The sequence below is a fragment of the Adiantum capillus-veneris genome, chromosome 16, assembly GCF_014529385.1.
Source record: "Adiantum capillus-veneris isolate H3 chromosome 16, ASM1452938v2, whole genome shotgun sequence".
NCBI lineage: Eukaryota > Viridiplantae > Streptophyta > Polypodiopsida > Polypodiales > Pteridaceae > Adiantum > Adiantum capillus-veneris.
In genome coordinates, this window is record NC_140946.1 from 69,440,179 (window position 1) to 69,461,365 (window position 21,187).

Below are 21,187 nucleotides of genomic sequence, written 5' to 3' on the forward strand. Positions count from 1 at the left end.
ATGCTCGTATCTTTACAAAGATTGATTTGTGGTCGGGTATATCATCAAGTACGTAATTGACTTGCTGATATACCCAAAATTGCATTCCGACCAAGGTTTGGACATTATGAGTTTTTGGTTATGCCTTTTGGGTTAACCAATGCGCTTGCAACATTTCATGACACTTATGGATAGTGTCTTGAGACCATACTTGGGCAAATTTGTTATCGTTTTTCTCGATGACATTCTTGTATATAGTGCTTCTGAGGAAGAACACTTGCAACATCTGAGGCATGTGTTTGAATTGTTCCAAACAAATAAATTATATGTCAAAGAATCCAAGTGTGATTTTCTCAAGGAGGAAATTCACTATCATGGGCATGTTATCTCTGCTACATGGCTGCACATGGATCAATCCAAAGTGGATGCCGTTCGGAGGTGGCCTTCTCCTAAAAATCTAGAAGAGTTACAGATTTTCTTGGGATTTGCAGGTTTTTATCGAAGGTTCTTTAAAAACTATGCTAATATTGATGTTCCCATGATAGACTAGTTGAAAGACAAAGGAAAGGCCTTCCAATGGGGGGCCGCTCAGTAGCATAGTTTTGATACACTCAAGGATGCATTAGCTACAACTCCTATTCTAGCTATTGTGGATCCTTTGAAACCATTTGTTTTGGAAACGGATGCCAGTAACCGTGCTATTGGAGCAGTTTTTCTACAAGAGGGGAGGCCAGTTGTATTTGAAAGCAAGAAGCTTCATTCAACGCAACAAATTATTCAGCTTATGAACGCAAACTCTACGCAATAGTGTCTACCTTGAAGACACGGAGACATTATTTGTATGGAGCTCAGTTTGAGATTGTGTTTGACCATGAAAGCATAAAATGGTTTACACAACAAACCGACTTGAAGGGTCAAAAGACCAGGTGGGCTGAGATCCTTCAGGAGTATGATGCAAAGCTCCGGTATCGTAAAGGATGATACAATGTGGTGGCTGATGCTCTTAGCCGTATGCTTGAGATCACTTCGCTTTTGTTCACGAAACTTTGCAGTGAATTTTTGGAGTCTTTGAAGAGCACATATGAGCACGATGATGCATACTCCAAAGTGTGGAGCCATGTGCAAATGAGGGCACCTTCTCACTCCAACGCTGGTAGTGTGTCGTTAACCTCCACACACAGTTCTCCTCCATCAAGTGATGAACTACAGCAATGGAATAATTTTTTCATCGACAATGGGTATCTACTCCACAAGGGGAGAGTTTGTGTACCGATGGACACGGACGTTCGGCGCCAAATTCTTTATGAATGTCATGACAGTCCAAGTGTAGGGCACCCGGGTATTAAAAAGACTTATGCTCTCGTACGATGACAACTTTATTGGCTAAGTTTACATGGCTTTGTTCAAGACTATGTCTGCATTGCCAAAAATGTCAAGTTAACAAAGCAAAGTGCCTAAAGGCAGGAGGACTCTTACATCCTTTGGAGATTCCCAACGGGTAATTATCTCTAAGGATTTTATTATGGGTTTACCAACCACTGTACGTGGTCATGACTCAGTATGGGTGGTCGTAGACCGGTTGAATAACTATGCAAGTTTCTTCCAACTAAGTCGACCATAAAGACTCCAGAATTAGCTAAGTGTTAGGAGCAAGCTAACACGGACACCATTTTTGGAGTTCTCTTTCTAAAACATTTATTATTTTGATAAATTGGGAATATTGTAACTCCTATTTTTTTTGGATAAACTCTGTAATTAATGAGCTGGGGCTACAAGCTTCCAGATTGTATTAGCGTCATTACCTAGCTTTGGTAGAACTCTAGATTATTAGTTTTGACCACCCAAAAACCTTGGCTAAGGTATAAAAGCCAAATTTTGTAAGTTTTTAATAAGTTTTTGGGTAAGAAATACACAGCGTGAGCTAGCAGCGCTCACTCCTCTCCTTATCACGCTTCGTACTCCCTCCTCGATTGTCACATTGCGATTGCGTTTGTTGCATTGCAACTGTAGGTAAGAGCTCTACGCATTGATGTAAGCAGTTCACAATATTTTGTAGCTTTTGGCATCGTCGACCCGCGGCTTGATTTCATTATAACTAGGATTTTATACTTTCAAATCAAAAACTAAGCATAGACGGGGTATTGGGGCATCATTGCTAAGCATTTAGATGCTCTCTGGGTCGAAAACGACTAGGTCAAAAATCCAATGTTGTTAATAATCGCGATTTTGGGACTTGACCTAAAGTGGGGATTGAGACCATAAGTATGTGTGCTTAGGTCTTATAAACTTGTCCTAAAAGTTTCGTTACTTTTGGATGTCATTTGATGCTGTAACGGATGTGATTTGTTTACCAATGAGCGATTGGCTTTTGGTGATTTCAGTCACTTGAGTGTAGCTTGAGTTAGATGCGAGTTGTTAGTTGTTTTTCGAGAGATTGACAACCTCTTGTAGCCTCTATGCACTAGTCAAATCAGCTTCGTCCCATGGATTGACAATTTAATCGTGGTTCTTGCTAATACTGCAATAAGATATGATAATGAGGTTAGACACGCGTCCCACATTTGGCGCCGCTGTCGGGGATCGAAGAGACCTAAACTAGAGAAAAACACGAGCATCCTGTGGAGTTATCCTTTAACTTCCTTAAGGTTCGTCTAAAGTTCAAAACTTTCTTTTAGAAACCGCATAGCTTAAGATTTTCGTCTTTTGCTATGTAGAGGTAGCTTGGAAGTAATCGTACTTGCTGAATACCTTTAGGATTTTAGGATTATAGAAATAGATTAGGATTTTAATAATGATTGGTAGACGAAACAAGTTTTAAGATCAGTGCTAAGAAAAACATAAAACACAAGAAAACGAGTGTTTGTGGACACTTTCCACAACCCCATTGCATGAGAATCTAAGAGTACGGTAAGTAGGATACGAGGTGGATTTCAGAACATTGCTCTCTCTGAAAGAATCAAGTGTGAGTTGTTATTGGAATTTGCATAATTTCAGGTCTACGGCTAGAAATAGCTCGAAAAGACTCGAAACCACTCAATCCGACTGGAGAGTATACCTAAAAATTGTCTGAACCAGTTGGTAAGCTCAGAGACACTTCGAGGTAAAAATTTCAAGAATTGGCCAAAACTCTGATTATTTACTTTTTCTTGACATTTTAGACCAAATTAAGTTTTGACTTGATTCATAGGCTTAAAATAGCTCATATAAAGACTGTCTTTAAAAAATTGCAAAAAAGTGTTCATTTCAAGCCTAAAGTTAATAATCGTGATTATTAACTTTCTGCTCTAAATTGACCAAGGTTCATACCATTGACTCATTGCATGTGTACAAATGACTTTTGTAAAGGCCCAAGAGAGTTGGATCACTAAACTGGCAAAAAACTGGGTAAAAACTAAAGTTTGTACTGACTTTTTGAATCTTGAGTGTAAATTAAAAAAATTTGTCCAAACTTGTTGAAAATTGATTCATAGGCTTATGTTGATGTGATAAACATGTGTACATGCTCAGTTGACAAAAAATTTACAAAAATTTGTCAGAAGCAAATAATCGCAATAATTTACATTTGCCCAATTTTTTAACTTTTTTGATCAAGACAGCATACGACTAGTTTTACCATGTTGTAATAAGCCCACAAACCAAATTTGGCAAGATTTGGATCACTGGATTGAAAATTATGACTAAAATTGCAAAGTTAGTATGCGGACAAATAATTGATGACCATTTGATAAGAAATTGTCCAAACTTGATGAAACTTAGCTAGTGACCTTAACTTAAGGTGCTTAACAGATCTGTGTCAAAGTTGAGGCAAAAACTTACAAAAATACAGATAAATAATCGCGATTATTTACATCTGCTTCAAAACGTGAGAAATTTGCAAATTTGAGTATACCACAAGGTCAAGCATATCAAGTAGACCTCACAAATCAATTTTGGTGAAATTTGGATCCTAAAAGTGAGACTTAAGCCAGATTCTCGAAATCAAAGTCTGCGGCGGACACAAAACAGTTGATAAACTTGATCAGATTTTGTCTAAACTTGTAGAAACTTGTCCAGGGACTTTAACAAGTTGTATACTTGCCAAACCAATCAAAGAAGTCTAAAAAATTGACAAAAGTGAATAATTGTGATTATTTACTTCTGCTATCCAGAGACATCAATTTTGACTTTTGAACTTATGCAGTGTAATGAGCCTTAGATCTGGTCGTGTACTAGGAAATCACGGCATACTCGAAGAAACCTCTAGTAGAGTATCTACCGAAGAAAGCGTGAATCAAGGCAATTCCTTGCACACAATTCCTGAAAAAGTCTCAGACACTTTTTCTAATTCAACATTCGAAATGTCTTCTTACTCGACTCACTCAGAAACTGGAATGACAGTGCGCTATAAGCATATACTATCTTTTTACAAAACTAACCGTCATGGAGCCCAGGTTTACTTGGACCCTAACGAGGAGTATGCTATTCGCATTGATGACCATGGTATTGAGTTCGAAGAAGAGATTATGGCAAAAAAACAAGAAAAAATGTACATGGATCGAAATGGAACTCAGTATTTACAAGTCAAAAACCTTGACGTGATAGACAAATGATGGGGGTTAGAAGTAAACACCATAATCCCAGATATGTCAGCAAAAGAAGGACCACCAACTATAGAATTTGAGGGATACGATCAAGTAGACTTGAAGCCTTTGAAACGGCTTAGTACGGATAATCCTAGGATCGGCGTCTATTGTTGGGAAGATAGAAACATAAAAGATCTTTTGTGGACTTCTCATGCCAAACCAGGACAACTAACGGCCATGAAGATCATCTATATCTTCAAGATCAAAGATAAGGGATCAACGGACCTACCAACCTACCTGTTTAGGGATTGTTATAACAACAAATTTGTTATGATGACTCCTGAGGAGGTAGAACAAACCAAATACCAAGGGTATTCCATATGGGATTGGATATTGGGGCAAGGACCAGAAACAATTCCAAGAGATGAACACCGTGAGAGATCATCTGAGAGTAATGTGAAGAAACCAGAAACCACCTCATCACGTAGAAAACCGGGTGACACTAAGGCCAGTCCAGGGCTACATGAGTCACTATTTCCAACAGAGTGGTTTGAAGGACTCGGAACAGGACCAACTGCCAGAAGATCGAGATTTGAACCAAACAGACGTGTCAGATTAGCTGATTTTCAGAAATGGGTCAGAAAATACAATGGATCAGAGGATCCATACGACCAGTTAGCAAGCTTTAAACAAGTGCTAAGAGCAGAGCGTATATTCGATTTTCATACTCAATTCGAGGGGTTTGGCATGACATTAGAAGGAAAAGCATTGACATGGTTCCAAAAAATTCCACCAAGGTCAATCATGGACTTGAACACATTAGCTCAAGGATTTGTAGCTACTTGTTCCAAAACGGGGATCAAACATTGTTGAAAGGCATATCAGAGTGTCAATTTAGTAGTTAGTCGGAAGTGCTTCATCGGATGTAGTCAGTCGGATCATATTTAGTCGGATGTTGCTTAATCGGATATTTAACAGTTATGATATATCAAGACTGAGGTTGTTATTACCAGTCTGTTTGTATGGTGGTTATAAGTCGGTTCTGTTAGTTGTGATGACGCAGTTATATTCAGAGATGTTGTAGCTCTTCTTGATCAATGAAGTACTCTTGTTTCTTAATTCTGAGTTATCAATTCCTTCTATCTCTTATCTTTAGTATGATGGTAGTGTCTCTGTGTATTATTTCTGAGTTATGAGATGCTGAGAGAATTGTGATGAACTAGCATTTTTTCTGTGTTGATGAACCACAACACATTTCGCGATCCTGCTAGTTCAGTTCTCGTGGCTGAGGACGTATGCAGTTATCATGTATTATTCTTCGGTTCATGAATCTCATTCTGGTGATAATGCATGTCTGAGCGAGGTAGAAGACTCTCTCGTATATATTACACACGGGCTCAAGTCAGAGCAGGCAATATAGATCCATTCCATTATGAGGATGTGACTGTAGATCAAGAAACTGATCCACAACCTCAAGAACGGCTGGTAAATTCTGGTGAGGAGGGTTCTGGAGCAGCAGAGGACAGGGCAATGAGGCAACTTGTGGGGCACTACTCTTGACAGGAGGACCTGCACGAAGTAGAAGGCGACTCCAATTTGACCCATTGAGAGGTTCTAGCAAGCAAAGACCTGTAAGACTCCCAAAGCCCATCCCCATGGCTCAACCACGTCCTACCCCGCAGATCAAATCAGCCAAGTTCAGAGGGAAGCCCAAAGAGGATGCAGATTGTCATGTAGCACAATTTGAAACCCGGTGGCAAAAGCAAGTGGATACCAGGTGATGTTTCCAGATCCTATAAAATTACAGCAATTTGCAGCTACCTTGGAAGGAAAGGCCATGAGCTGGTTCAACCAATATGGTATGGGTCACTTTCCTACTTATGCTGCACTTAGTTTGTCTTTCTACAAAGATTCCGGAAGGAGAAAACTCCTACAGATATTTTAAGGAAGTTACGACGCATCAAACAGGGGACAATGTTGGTAGAAGATTTTTCTCAGAGATTTAGAATATTTGTTGAGAGATTGCAAGGAAATGAAAGGCCAACTAATGAAATGTTGGCTGGCTACTTTCTCAAAGGATTGAGGAGTGGTATTAAAAATGCAGTGGCCAGCATTGACATTGGAGGAGGTTTTGATAATTTGGTACAGGCTGCTTCTAGAGTTGAGAAGAGGCTTGGAATGACAAAGTCTAGTAAGAGAGGAGACAAGGAATCTGAAACGGGTTCAGAGTCAGAGACAGCTTCTTCTGAAGAATCGGATACTGGCAGTTCATCTGATGAGGAGGAAACGAAGAAAAAGAAGAGTCCTAAGAAGAAGAAGAAGGACAAAACAGGGGGTGAAGTTGATTTAGTTCAGCAATTAAAGAATATTGGCTATTCAGTCATAGCACCTAAAGAAAAAAGGTACTGTGAGATTTTTGAAAGAGATGGACACACCACTGCTCAAAGCTGGTACAACCCTAAGCAAAGGGGTAAAACAGGTACATGTGCTGGGCGGGGTACTGCTTCAGCAGAGGCAAATCAGGTGGCTCCATTCAGAGGAAGACCTCCTGGACAGGGATTTCAGAGGGGACCTGGAAGAAACCAGGATAATAACCAAAGAAGGCCCCAAGGAGTTATGCCTTGTGTATCCTGTGGTGACCCTACACATTGGGTTGGCCTTCGTTGTGCCTTATGGGTAAAACATCGTGAGGAGAGAGGTGTTCCTGTTGTTCCATTCAATCAGGAGAACCAGCAAGCAGGTCCTCCACAACCACCTCAAAATCAACCACAGGCACAAGCAAATGTGATCATTATCGACATTCCAATTTATCAGGGACCCCTAATGAAACAACAACAGTACTTCCGATTGAAGAGTATGACAATGTGGAGAATGATTGTCAATATCCAGATAATATGGAAGATGAAATTGATGTGCTGGCTGTGACAAGATCCAAGGCTAAAGGTCCTATTGATTGGGAACAACAAAAAGGGATAAGAGATCAGGTGCAGAAGCAGGTTAAGAAGGAGCAACAAGGTCAACACTTGGAGGATCATGCAAAATCTTCTAATGCACCAGTACAAAAGAAAAAGCAGGTTGAAGTACCTGAACCAGATTGGTTTGAGGTACTAATTAACTCTCCTTTACACTTGTCTTTAGACCAAATGCTTTCTATAGTACCAGCATTTAAAGAGAGATTGCTACATAAGTTACTGGGAAAGAACTATGAAGTTCGATGCAGAAGAAAGAGGAGCCTAGGGTGAATAGAATTCATCCTTCTAATGTGGATTTCATGGTTCCAGTTATCAAGGTGACTTTACAGGACATGATATTTGAGGAGGTATTGCTGGATGGAGGATCTGGTGTCAATATCTTACATGAGAAGTTTATCTCACAATGGGCTTAGGGAGATTGGAACCAGCACCTTTCCAAGTTAAAATGGCTGATAAAAAAGGAGGGTTTAGCCAATAGGCATTTTAAGGAACTCTTCTATTCAGATTGCAGGGATGCAATTTCAAGTTAATTTTTTTGTTCTCAGAATGAAAGAAGGTGATGCTTCCTATGAGATGTTGTTGGGAAGACCTTGGTTTAGGTTAGCCAAGGTGAAATAGGATTGGGGTGAGAATCATGTGGTGCTTACCAAAGGGAAACAGATAATCAGCATACCTATGTTGGGAAGAAAGCACATTCCTGGAAAAGAAAGACCCTTGTTTGCTCAATCAATCAGTCTTGCTGAGGAAGTAGAGGATGATGAGGAGGAAGCCTTTTTGCAGGCTAATCCGACTTTCATACCCGTTTTTGAAGCTGATATTGAGGGAATTTTGCAGAAAGATCAGGAAACAGAGGAGCTTTTTGATGAACCTGTCATGGGACAGGAAATTCAGGGTTCTGACATACTAAAGCTGATGGATCAGAGTGTATCAACTAGTGTCAAAGAGGAAGTTCAGCAGGAGGAGAGGGATGCCAGAGATATGGTGGAAAAGATTTATAACAAAATATTTGGAGGATCTAAAAGGGTTCAGCAGGATGAACTGAAAGAATTGAATTTAGGGACTGAGGAAGAACCAAGGATGGTCAAGGTTAGCATTTATGTGGATGGGGAATTCCTACAAGAGTTATGGCAGTTATTGTTGGAATATAAAGATGTTTTGAAGTTACTTGGTTATCTCCAATCATTGTGGTACCAAAGAAGAATGGGAAGATTAAGGTTTGTGTGGATTACAGGAAGTTAAATGCTGCAACTATTACAGATCCTTTCCCAATGCCCTTTTGTGATGCTATCTTAGATGCAGTAGTAGCAGGGAAAGAGATGTATAGTTTCCTTGATGGTTTCTCAGGGTATAATCAGATTAAGGTTGCAGAGGAGGACCAACATAAAACAGTCTTTATTATAGATTGGGGAGCCTTTGCATCTACTGTCATGAACTTTGGCCTTAAGAATGGACCACCGTCCTTTAATTTTACAGCTTATAAGACATTTGAACCTTATTTGCAGGATTTCATGAGAGTGTTTGTAGATGAATTTTCAGTTTTTAGTCAAAGGGATTTACACCTTGAGCATCTGAAATTATGTTTTGAAAGGTGTAGGATGTTCAGATTGTCCCTTAATCCCTACAAAAGTGTGATGGTTGTCATGAGTGGTGTGCTATTGGGTCATGTGGTCTCTCAGGAAGGGATGTCAATAGATGTGAAGAAGATTGAGGTAATACAATCAGCACAAGCACCTGGCAATACCAAGGAATTGAGTAGGTTTGTGGGACAAGTTAAATGGCACAGCAGGTACATCAGATATCTGGATAATGTATGTATGCCTCTTACCCATTTAACCAAGAAGCATGTAGAGTTTGTTTGGTATGAGCCACAGGAAGAAGAATTTCAGATTCTCAAGAAAATGCTCTCAGTTGCTCTCATATTACAACCTCCAAATTGGGTATTTCCATTTCATGTGTTTGTTGATGCCTCAGATATAGCCATTGGAGCTGTTTTAATGCAGGAGAAGACCCAAGGGTGGTTTAGACCTGTGTACTATGCTAGTAGGGTGCTTACATCTACTGAGAAGAACTATGCAGTGACTGAGAGGGAGGCATTAGGGATGGTTTATGCTTTAAACAAATTCAGACATTACCTCTTGTGCAATAAGGTCATATTCCGTGTGGATCATCAAGCATTGCTTTATCTTATTAAAAAGCCTTTACTTATAGGTAGATTGGCAAGGTGGATTCTATTGTTGCAGGAGTTTGACTTTCTTATTATTCATACACCTGGCAAGGAACATGCAATAACTGATTACCTAAGTCGGATTGAGACAGGGAAACAACCAACAGGGATTTCGGATCAGTTTCCAGATGCAAATTTATTTGAAGTTCAGAGTTCCATTTCTGATTCATGGTATGACCAAATGCTAGTGTTCCTGACTGATGGTGTTATGCCAACAGGGTTTACAACAGACCAAAGGAGGAAATTTGCCCTAACAAGCAGACCCTTTTTAGTGATTGCTGGAGCATTATACAGAAAAGGGATTGACGGTACCAGATTTTGAACAATCAGGTGTGTTGCAAGAAGCCCATTATGGAGCAGCAGGAGGACATTTCTTAGGGGACATTACAGGAAAAAAGATACTCCAAGTTGGTTTGTGGTGGCCAACTGTGTTGAAGGATGCTCATTCCTATGCAAAAAGCTGTGTGGTGTGTCAACAATTTGGTCAACCTAATTCTAGAGACAGAATGACAGATCATCCTATACTGCCATTAGAGCCATTTCAAAAATGAGGTATGGATTTTGTAGGACCAGTCAAGCCTACAACAAGTAAGGGATGCAAGTACATTCTAGTAGCTACTGAATACTGTACCAAGTGGGTGGAAGCTGTGGCATTGAAAGATAACAAAGCTCAGAGTGTGGCAAAGTTCTTGTATCACAACATCATGACCAGGTTTGGATGTCTAGTAGAGTTGGTCAGTGATAGAGGTACACATTTTTTGAATGAAGTGATTTCTGAGTTAACAAAAACCCACATGATAATGCACAAGAAATCTACCGCTTACCATCCCCAAGCTAATGGATAGGTTGAGAGTACTAATAAGACTCTTATAAAGATTCTGAAAAAGATTGTACAAGAGAATAAGAGGGATTGGGATGCAAAGCTGGATTCTGCTCTGTGGTCATTCAGAACAGCTTTCAAGGTGACAATAGGTATGACCCCATTCCGATTGGTGTATGGCTTGGAAGCTGTAGTACCAATGGCGTTTGTGGTACCTAGTATGAGGATTACTGCTGAGAAGATGACTCCAAAGCTGTCAGTTCAACATAGAAGCAAGTATTTAATGCAGCTAGAAGAAGACAGGTTGATCAGCTCCTATATAACAGAAGTCATTCAGAGAAGAAGGAAATCCTGGGTCAGCCTGAATGTCAAGTTTAAGGTTTTCCAGGTAGGTGACTAGGTAATGCTTTACAACTCCAAGTTAGGTCCACATCCTGTGAAGCTCAATTTAAGGTACAAGGGGCCATATCAGATTATGACAGACCTAGGTCAAGGAACTTTTATTGTAGCAGATGTTTTTGGCACAAGGGTAGAGAAACCTGTTAATGGATTCAGGTTAAAAAAATTTCAGGGCAAGCCACCCCATTTGGATTGGCTCAAACCTGTTATACCAGAGGTTGCATTTTGCGAAATGGTGGAATTCTCTTCAGGTACTATGGACCAGGTCACTGTTGATCTATCATCAGAGTGCATAGGCTTTGCATTCAGGTCAGGGATCGAATTGTACTACATCAGAGTTTGTTGGCTCGGAGTCTACCGGGTCAGAGTTCACCTGATCCGATTACTTAAACAACGTTTAAATTTCAAAATTTGCGTCGAAAAGGGTGCAAAGTCCCTTCCACTTAACTCCATCATACGAATTAGGGACGACATCATTACCTCACACACTTTTAGAGGCCTTCACGCTTGTGCGATTCACGTAAGTAGCGCGCGCATGCATACTCCACAACTTGCTAAACTTTCTACTACTTCTGCTTCGGCTATGCCTAAGCCTAAAGTTTCTGTCATGAGACCATCGCTAGAAGATGAGCAAGGGGAGGTTGGCAAGCTACACCCTCGTAGAAAAGGAGTAGTGCTCAGTGTTGATGTATTTGACCCAGAAGATGAGGTCGAAGTGCTGCCTGAGGAAGAATCAGCACCAATGTCATCAAGCAAGATGCTGCAAAGTTTAATGGAGCCTTTTACTGATTTCAGGGTGGAAATTGACTGTCAGGCAGAACGAAATGAGAAGTGGTTGAAGGCAACAGGTTTATATGATTTTGCTACTCTACCCTGGGGCCAGTGGAAAGGGAACATTTATGCAAAAACTCAAATGGAGCTGTTACGAAAATCCAAAGGTGCCATTTCTGAGAAGGTACATCTTAGTCCTGGTGTGGTAGCTCAGGTATTTCAGCTTCCCTTTACCTCTGTTACTGCAGTACCAAAATGTTCAGATGAAGATCTGAAAAAAGAATTTGGACCAAGAGAAGGAGGTAGGCAATACTTTATGTTGAAGAATGTCGAGTATTGGACGAGAGAACAACTGAAATGGTTTTTGGAAAGAGTTTGTTTTCTAGCTAAATATGACTACATGTCTAAGGAAAACTCGGCACCACTATATTTTGCTGAAAATGGGGGAAGTTCAGTTGGGCACATTGGGTGTATGATAGGATTCATGCAAAAATCTTTACCTCGGATAAAAGAAAGACCCAGTTGAGTAGCAGGTTAGCAGCATTTCTGTCTGCTTTGTTTGCTTTTGCCCAGAAAGTTGATGTAGGGGAGGTCACAGTTTCTATCATTACTCCTATCAATGAGGTTAGTCCTGGGCCGGAACAGGGGAGAATATCTGACAATGCAGAGATTAGTAAAAGCATGGATGAAAAGCTGAGGACCATACATGATTTTATTGAAGCAGGATACACTGAGGATGAGGCCAAGATGGGGTTGGCTAGTCATGAACATAAAATACTTATGGGGAATTTGCTCAAGAGTTTGGATGTTGAGGCACAAACTCCTAGTAGGGTTATAGGCAAAACTTTTAACATGCCCAAAAAGAGGAAGCTAGATAGTGCTTTGCATGAGGTGGCCAAATCATTAGATTTCTCTCCAGTTGGTCCTATCACTTCTGCTAAATCTGATTTGCTTATTACTGATGTACCAACAGCTCTGAAGATACTGCAGGAATTACAGGGATTTGTAAGGCATCAGCAACACAATATGGAGGAACAATTACAAAATATAGCTGAATTGGGTCTATCTAAAGTAATGCTGCACCAGCAGTCGGAGTTGGTGGAATCTTTGAAGCAGGAATTGGTAGAGCTGAAGGAGAAGCATCACAAGAGATGCAGGTTCAACTGCAAGTACATCAACAAGAGGTAGCAAAGGTTAAGCTCTCCTTGGGAATGTTTCAAGAATGGACTAAGGACTTGGAAGGCAGAGTCAATTCTGAGCTGGATAAGATGTCAGGCAGAAATACAGAGTTGCAGGTGGAGAATGAAATGTTACAACAAAGGTTGAAACCTTTGGAAGCTCTGGAAAAGCAAGTATTAGCCCAAGAAGATATCAATGTTTCTGGAGTGCTCATGGATGAAGGGGATCTCAATCTGGTAAGGCAACAATTGGTTGAGGGGATGCAGGATGTTTGGAAAGCAATGAGAGAAAGGCTGACATCAGTTATCAAGTATCCCTATGAGGCTGTGAGATCAGGCTCCATCAGTTCTCATGAAGCTGCCTTATTAGAGACAGTGGAGTCTCTGAAGAACGAAAAAGATGTTTATCAGGAGCAGCTCCAGGATTTCAAGGATAAACAGTTGCAGGTGGATGAAGAATTCATGATACAAGGTGTTCTACACTTAAAAAACTAGTGCATGTTTCTGTTCAAACACTGCAAGTTGCTGAGGAAATTCAGAAGTCAAGTGGAGAAGCTTTGCCAATGGAGGTTGAAAATCAGAAGGAGATTATAGATATTGCAAATGTTGAAGTTCCAGAACTGAGTGCAACAAAGAATGAGGAGACTGTGGTGACTACAATCTAAGAAGCTGATGCTGAAACAGTTCTCAAAGATATGTTTGAAGTTTAGGGTGGTCAGGACTCATTTTTGTCTATCTCTTGCTGATCAAGGGATATGTGATTCGAGTCGGATTTCTGAGAAATCCACCACCGGGCTATGCCATGTGTTGACAGGCATATCAGAGTGTCAATTTAGTAGTTAGTCGGAAGTGCTTCATCGGATGTAGTCAGTCGGATCATAGTTAGTCGGATGTTGCTTAATCGGATATTTAACAGTTATGATATATCAAGACTGAGGTTGTTATTACCAGTCTGTTTGTATGGTGGTTATAAGTCGGTTCTGTGAGTTGTGATGGCGCAGTTATATTCAGAGATGTTGTAGCTGTTCTTGATCAATGAAGTACTCTTGTTTCTTAATTCTGAGTTATCAATTCCTTCTATCTCTTATCTTCAGTATGATGGTAGTGTCTCTGTGTATTATTTCTGAGTTATGAGATGCTGAGAGAATTGTGATAAACTAGCATTTTTTATGTGTTGATGAACCACAACAAAGATAATACGGTAGCTCAAATCTACATCTTTAAACAGAAACATGGTGAGTCTATTAGGGATTTTGTAACTCGAATGAAGCAATACATTGCCAGATGCCCAGAGCTGGAGATACCTGCAGAAGAACAACTTGTATCTTTGTTTCTGGAGAGACTGCTAAACAAAGAACTTCATGCTATACTCTATAGTAAAAATCATACAACCCTAGAAGCGTGTGTGTCAGCTGCTATTGACTTAGGAGACAATTGTAAAATTTTTAATGAAGAAGATGTTCCTAAGGATAACCAAAGCAAGAAAACAACATCCATTAAACTAGCACAAGTGGGAACGGCTGCTGCAGCACCACTCTCAGCCATAGAAGATATGCTAAAAACGATGAACGACATGATGAACAACATGCAAAAAGCACCTATGAGGGGACCAGGACAAGGGATACCTCCCCAGGGACAACCAATTAGGCCACAAAAATGGTGTGCAATCAGGGTAAATGGACCAACCATGAGACCCACGAGTGCTACTGTAGACCAAAGTATAATGGGAATGTTCAGTACGTGCCCATGAGGCCACAAGGACAACCCATGTACAGACATCAACCTAATATGGCCCAAGCTCAAAGACCACCAACGGGTATGGAAAGGCCTCAACCTGTGTTGAGACAACAACCTCCGTATCCAGGACATAATGCAGTGCCTGTAAAGTATATGCACTCTGAAGGAGTCATAGATGAACAATCATTAGTGCCTGTTAAACCCTATGCAGAGCCTAGTCCATCTACAATAATGATACCAATGTATTATGTAGCTAATCAAGGTATCAGGCCTCCCATGGTAAGACCTATGATGAAGCCAAGAACAGGAAACTGTCATAACTGTGGTGCTGATGATCATTGGAAAAATGAATGTCCAGAGCTTGACAAAAACCTCAAACGAATTGAAGCTTATTGCATACAATGTTGCAAAAAGGGAGGACATTTTTCGGAAGATTGTCCTAAAAATCCTTTGAACAAGTGTAAAACGATAGTAAATGTAGTCCAAGTGATACCTAGTAGCTCATCAGAGAGTGAACCGATTGTTCCAATCAAGGTAATCACTAGAGCCCAGGCCAAGAAAAAGAAACACAACTCCTCTGATGATTCGGAAAATACAAAAGTTTCCTCTCAAAGAATCAAAAGAAGTAGAAGCAAAAGATATGAGTTGAGAAAACAAAAACAACGGGTTGAAATCGAGGAGAAAGCAAAGAAGCTATTCCAGAAAAAGTTGAAAGAAACTGAAACTGAATTTAAAGAAACAACCCATGAAATCTAGAGGATCCATTCTGGTTGATAAATTTTTTGAGACTATTAATGCCGCCTTGGAAGCCTACCAAGCAGGACTTAAAGCAGGCCAAAACATGAAAAACAAATGGAAAAACTATCCATCTCCAGACATGCAAGTAGCAAAGCTGGAAGCTTATCAAAATTTGATAAGAATCATGCAAGAAATGCTAGAAAAACAAAAACCCAAGCTTGAAAGTATTGCAAAACATGAGGAGCTTGTGGTAAAATAAACGAAAGAAAAATTTGATGTGGTGGCAGAACCCCACCTTGAAACAAAAGAACCAAAGCTTATAGTGCCGGACAGCAAAGATGCCTTAGAAGGAATTCCATTCGTAGAGGAAGATTGGCCAGAACACTTATGGGAAAAAGTGAGAGAGATCAATGATGGGAGCCTAACTCTAAAGTCAGCTCCTATAGAGGAAGTCTGGTTGGATATCTTACCTTCTGATATGAACGTGGATGTACAATCCTTTGTACGAGGATTGCGGATCGGAAGCTTCATGAACGTCGAAACCATTGACCTTGAAAACATTACTTTTTTACTTGGGAGATAACGAAGATGAATCCATCGTGTGCAAGACCACTCAAGTAAAAAGAGCTGAACAGACTCTAGAAGTAGACAACATTCATTCAATCATGTCTACACCTATCCAATGCACTTTTACCTTGGGAGAACTGCTAAAACTCAGACCATACTTATGGAATGATTTACAGAAAACCCTAGAGAAGGTGGGGATAACTGGGTTAATCTCGAAAAGTTTGGAAAATTTGAAAAATGAAATGGACAACTAAGAGATTCGATCAATTCCCATGAACGAAGTCGGAGAATGTTATGAAGAGGAAGAAGGAAATACCACCCTCCCAGTGAAATATAATGACATTGAAACCATGGCAATACTGGATAGTGGAGCTGGGATAGCCATAGCCACTAAAGTAGTATGGGAATCCTGGGGATAGCCAGCCATTAGACAAATTCGAATGAAATTGCAGTTGGCTGACGGACACATTGAGAGACCATTAGGGCTACTTGAAAAAGTGATAGTCAATTCCTGTGGAATTGAATATCAACACACTTTTGCCATAGTAGACTTTGGAAAAAAACTCAACTGTGAAATCATATTGGGAAGACCCTTCATGCGACAGGTACAACTTATCCAAGATTGAAAAAGAATTATCTGTACTTGAAGCAAGTGGGATCTATAACAAGAGTAAATCTAAAAGATCACACTTATAGAGATGTCTTGAAAACACTCATCCAAGAGTTTGATTCAGTCTCTTCGGCTGAAATTAAACTTCCATCCTAGTTAAACAAAGACACTCCTATTTGGATGTGTGGAGCTTCAAAAAATGAAAGCTTAATACGAGAAGAATGTATCCTAGAAAGGGACTGCACAGATAAAGCCTATGTACCTGAACCCTTTCCCGAACATTTATTTGAGCCATTTGAGTGGACTCAAATTTTAGCGACAATGGATGTATGTGCGAATACGTCTATGCCTACTCAATTTTGCAATGAGGATGGCTACGGCATAATTCCCATTCAAATGATTTCAATCCTCAACATTGAAGACGAAGGTGAGGAACCCAAAGACTTAATGAAAGCTCAACAAGTCTTTTCAGATCTCTATTACAATGCAACTGATGAGTTAGATGAACACTAAGCTACCTCAGAAGGTTCGGGGTCTGAAAAAGAGAACATGAGAGCTAAGCTACTCTTAAAAGGAGGGGAGGAAAAGTTTTTTGAATTTCCAAACCAGAAATCAAGAAGACAAAAAAATGGTATAGACGAAAGAGAGACACCAGAATTGTGAAAACACGACCTATGCCATCAGTCTCCAGTAAAACACAATTCCTGATGCAGATAGATGCAAATGATTGTGTCAAGGAAAAAATAACTGGCATATGTCCTTCAAACAAAAACTCAGAAATGTCTCAAACATCGAGAAAAACAAGGAAGGGTACTCAAGTAAATCACAAGATAAAAAACCACTCATGACTCGAGTCGAGCGGAAAAAAAAAATCAAGAGTTGAAAAAAGCTCTAAAGGAGATATACACAACCGAAATGGAAACCATGAAAGAGGATGGTAAGGATATAATGTATGTTCCATCCCATTACAAAAAGTATACTCTCCAAGATCGGAAAATTATAGTCGAACAACTTGTTAGGGAACTACGAAAACAGAGCTAGTCTTACGAAGGACCTGAAAACGCTAAAAGGATAGACTTGGCTGAACTAGGAGAAGAGCCTAGACCTACTTACATTGCAAATGACCTAACAGAAGAAGAAGAGAAGCTTTTGCTGAGCTTGTTAAAGGAATATCGATATATCTTTGCTTGGTCGTACAAGGATCTCAAGGGTGTTGATCCAAAAATCTGTCAACATACCATACCCATGAGAGATGATGCGAAACCAAGTAGACAAAGGCCATACACGTATAATGAAACATTTGCCAGGAAGATAAAAGAAGAGATTGAAAAACTAAAGGAAGCCAAATTCATTTATGAAATTAAACACACAAATCGGGTGTCTCCAATTGTGGTAGTACCCAAGAAGAATGGAAAATTACGAGTGTGTGTTAATCTCAAAAAGGTGAATGCAGCTACCATTAGAGACAACTTTCCTCTTCCGATAACTGAGCATGTTTTAGAACGAGTTACAAGAAAGGAAGGTTACAGCTTCTTAGAAGGCTTTTCGGGATACAATCAACTTTTGGTTGACCCAAAAGATTAGCACAAAACTGCTTTTGCAACAGAATGGGGTATATTTGCCTATTGGGTTATGCCGTTTGGGTTAACTAATGCTCCAGCCACGTTTCAAGGGTTGATGAGCCATGCTTTCAAAGAATATCTTAGGAAATTCTTAGAAGTATATTTGGATGATCTATGCGTACATTCATCAATCCGGGCTGATCATTTTGAACACCTCAAAAAGGTATTCGAGAAATGTAGACTTTATAGGATTTGCTTAAATCCTGAAAAGTGCATATTCATGGGTAGACAAGGAAAAATTCTTGGACATATAGTGTCTAAAAATGGTATAGCTATTGATATTCAGAAAATTCATGTCATTGCTGATTTGCCTAGACCAACAACAGTCAAGGGGATACAAGCCTTCATGGGGCATTGTGGATATTACTGACGGTTCATCCACATGTACGCTATAATTGCAAAACCCATGTATAGCTTGATTACACACTTTGAATGGACCGAGGCATGTGAAGAATCCTTCAGGGAGCTTAAGCAAGCTCTCACTTCAGCTCCAATATTGAAAGCACAAGATTGGAATAAGGTATTCCACATACATGCAGATGCTTCCAAATTTGCTATCGGTTGTATACTAGCTCAACCAGGAGATGGAAAAATTGACTTTCCTATTTCTTATGCTAGCTGACAATTGAACATGGTGGAAAAGAATTACACCACCATCGAAAGAGAAGGATTATGAATGATCTATGCTGTTATAAAGTATAGACATTACCTATTAGCCAACAAGTTTATGATTTTTGTGGACCACCAAGCTTTATTGTATTTGGTCAACAAGCCATACAACACAGGGAGAATAGTGAGATGGTTCATCATTCTTCTGGAATTTGATTTCACTGTGGTTGTAAAAAAAGGCCATACACATCAACGAGCAGATCATTTGTCAAGGATTGTTTCAGTGGAATTACCTAAAGGGGTAGACGATGATCTATCGGATGCCTATTTATTCTCCGTGGAAATGATACCTCGATGGTTGAAAAACATTGTGTCATTGATGACAATAGCTCAAGTGGATTCACAAATACCACTTCCTATCACAATTAGATTAATCAAGTAATTGGCTATGTATCAATTACTAACTGGTAGGCTATACAAAAGAAATCAGGATGGGATATTGCTCTTATGCATTAATCCTGAAGAAAAAGAATAGTACCTAAGTAAAGCGGTATCAAAGAATAGTATCAAAGAGGTAAAGATCAACATTTGTGCTTTGTGCAAATGAAAACGAGTATATTCCGATTATAGAACAAGCACATGCTAGATTAGCTGGAGGTCACTTTTCTAGTGAAACCACCGCAAGAGAAATCTTGATGGCAGGCATATGGTGGCCAATACTTTTTGCAGATGCTAAAGAATATGTTCAAGGGTGTGATGATTGTCAATGAGCAAAAATGCCAACACGAGTAGATAGCATGCCCTTAAGACCAATGATGGGGGCTAGAGCTTTTGCAGAATGGGCATAGATTTTGTTGGACCGATATAGCCACCTGCTTATAGAACCCAAGATCAATATACCATTGTAGCTATGGACTATTTGACCAAGTGGGCCGAGGCTAAAGCAACTCAAAAGAATGATGGCAGAACCACTGCTGCATTCTTATATGAGTATGTATTCACAAGATATGGACTACCAATAGAGATTGTCAGTGTGATCGGGGAACTCATTTCCTCAATGAGATAATCGAGTATTTTCTTAATGAGTTTATGGTCATCCATAACAAATCAGCTCCCTATCACCTACAAGCAAATGGACAAGCTGAGCATACGAATAAAATTCTTATCTCGGTGCTGAATAAAGTGGTTAGTTCAGGCAGGACAGACTGGGAAATGAATCTCCATGCTGCTTTATGGGCTTATCGAGTTTCATTCAAAAAAGTTTTAAATGCTACACCCTTTAACCTTGTTTATGGTCTTGATGCTATACTGCTAATAGAATTTCTGTTGCCAACATTAAGGGTAGCACAGAATCTTGAGTGGACCGGACATGAATTGTCAGAAAGACTTGGAGATTTGGAAAAGCTAGATGAGCAAAGGCTAACTGCTGTAGCTCATATCTATGCACAAGAGCGAAAACAAAAATAGTTTTTTGATTCCCACTTAATCACAAAAATTTTCAAGAAAGGGTACTTAGTTTTAGTCTATTCACTTAAGCAACACATTCCCAAGTTTAAGAAAAAGGGAAACGGACCGTTTATCATTGAAGATGTATCTCCAAGTGGAGCAGTGAAATTATCCACCCTAGATGCTGAACCACTGGCTAATTGGATTAGTGGATGTTATTTAAAGAAATACAATTTTTCACTAACTAATGAGTTGCTAGAAAGAATGCATTCAGCAAAGCAAAGGAAGATTAAATGACAGCAGGTTATTGATGAAGCCCAAGAGGAAGCTCGGCTTCGGGTACTCAAGCGAAAAGCTGCTCTCAAGAATCAACAGATACCCATTTTCATCAACACTCTGGAAATAGATGACCGACAATGGGAATTACCTAAAGACGCAGTTTCAACAGATGATGACTGGTTAGATGGAATGGACCTCCGCATCAAAGTACAACTCAACAACCATAGCACCAATGCTTTGGTAGATACAGGAGCTAGAGTAAATGGAGTCAGTTATTCCACATACAAGAATGCAACAAGTCAAGCATTGATGGTTGGAATAGCGACAATCAAAGGATGCAACAAGAACCCCACCCCAACATTGGGAGTAGTCAACTTGAATGTGATAGTACATGGATGTTCATGTCCTCATCAGTTTGTATGCTTACCAGATAAACACATGAATGAAATGATGATTCCTGGAATTCCCTGGATGCGAACATACAAAGCAGTACCAGATTGGAATACAAATTAGCTAAAGCTATCACCTAAAGGAGGGCAACTCATTGTTCCCATTGCACCAAGCAAGGAGGAGTGGAAAAGAAGCAATCAGCAGACCAAAGCACGAAGTAGTCAATCTTCTCCATCCCCTCGACAATGAAATGCTACAAGTAGCATGCAAAGAGTCAGGAAAAT